The sequence below is a fragment of the Lontra canadensis genome, unplaced genomic scaffold (genome assembly GCF_010015895.1).
Source record: "Lontra canadensis isolate GAN:19392208 unplaced genomic scaffold, GSC_riverotter_1.0 scaffold5149, whole genome shotgun sequence".
NCBI lineage: Eukaryota > Metazoa > Chordata > Mammalia > Carnivora > Mustelidae > Lontra > Lontra canadensis.
Genome location: NW_022636130.1, coordinates 1 through 1,758, shown reverse-complemented (window position 1 = coordinate 1,758; position 1,758 = coordinate 1). Strand labels below are relative to the sequence as shown.

Below are 1,758 nucleotides of genomic sequence, written 5' to 3'. Positions count from 1 at the left end.
TTAGGTCAATGAGAGAGAGCTGACTGAGTAAGAAATACATGGGTGTGGAGTTCAGAGTTTCTTCTTCATGGCTTTAGCTGGTGGAGAAGGATTACTATTGGCCTTTATGTCCTATGATCGTTATGTGGCTATTTGCTCTCCTCTCCACTATTCCATTTGAATGAGCAAAAGAGTATGTGTGCTGATGATAACAGGATCTTGGATATTGGGCTCAGTCCACTCCTGTGCCCACACCATATACACACTATATATATCCCTTATTGTAGATCCAGAGCCATCAACAATTTCTTTTGTAATGTTCCAACCATGTTGACTCTGGCTGTGTGGACACCTGGGTCTATGAGTACACAGTGTTTGTGAGCACCACATTTCTCCTTGTGTTTCCTTTCACTGGCATTTCATGTTCCTATAGCCGGGTGCTCCATGCCATCTGCTGCATGCAGTCAAGAGAAGGGAGGAGGAAGGCCTATTCTACCTGCAGCACCCACCTCACTGTGGTGACTTTCTACTATGCACCCTTTGCTTACACTTATCTATGCCCAAGATCCTTCCAGTCTCCAACAGACAACAAGGTCCTGGCTGTCTTCTACACAATTCTGACCCCAATGCTCAACCCCATCATCTACAGCCTGAGAAACAAGGAAGTGATGGGGGCCCTGAGAAGAGTGATTCAGAAAGTCTGCTTTGTAAAAATATAGACACATTTTTCACATATGTACCCAATATTGATTATAAGTCCATTCATCAGTGTACAGTAACTAAAATATTATTTTGTGCTTAGAGTGGAAGGACTAAAATCAGAAAAAAAAAAAAGAAAATCACTCATGTATGGACAAAATTGTTCTGCAAGTATCCATAATTATGAGCCTTTTTTTTTGCTGTGTTTTTGTTTTTATTTTTTTTCATAAGCTTCAAATGCACTCATATTTTGCTAATATGTTCTCTATGATAATGATTCCTAGGCATGCAGGAATGAAAATGGAAACTGTCTAAATGAAGTTTTCATTATACATATAAGTTCTAGTATTTTAAATTTATTTTCCAATACAGGTAAACATAAAAATAAATGTTTCCTTAATATGTATATCTAAATGAAACTCAGAAAAATTCTTGATTTTCTTGTAGTAGACTCATAACTTATCTGTGCCAATTACTATCTTTTTTTTTTTTAATTTAGGGTAACTTAGCTTTAGAAAGATGAACTGAAACTTCACCAGGGATTCTTAAAGTTCTTACATCATTTTAAACAAAATATAATAACTTTGTCATGCTTTTAAGGAGATGAATCCTAGGAAAGTGATTCCATATCAGGTATTCCTCAAGAAAGGTGTAATGACTTGGATCTGCCAGCATAGATTAAGAAACTGTGCAGTCAATTTTAAGCTGAATGGGTCAAAAATTTAGTGTAGTTATTAGGAATTAAAAATCTCAGGGATAATCCCCACATTGTATATATATACAGTAGTCACTGACATCCTGTGTTCGATCATGTCTGTCACATAATATTTTATTTTTCACTCAGTACATTTCATAGTTTTATTGAAACAGTTTGGGGAAACTCAGCATTTGTGCACTAGTTTTATTCATTGATAAATTGCATATCAAAACTAATACCACTGTTAAATCAAACAAAAACCTCTTAGATTAATTGAGCTTCCTGGGTAGATTGCTATTATTGTTCATCAGTGGTAAGTGAAGAAAGAGTCCTAACTTTCTCAGGTTTGGTAGAGAGGAGACATGCCACACCCTGCATAATTT

General features: G+C 36.1%; 1 pseudogene; it reads left to right on the top strand.

Annotated features, from left to right (window-relative positions):
• The first annotated feature begins 43 nt into the window (after nucleotides 1–43).
• LOC116863912 lies at nucleotides 44–698 on the top strand (annotated as a pseudogene).
• The last annotated feature ends 1,060 nt before the right edge of the window (nucleotides 699–1,758 follow it).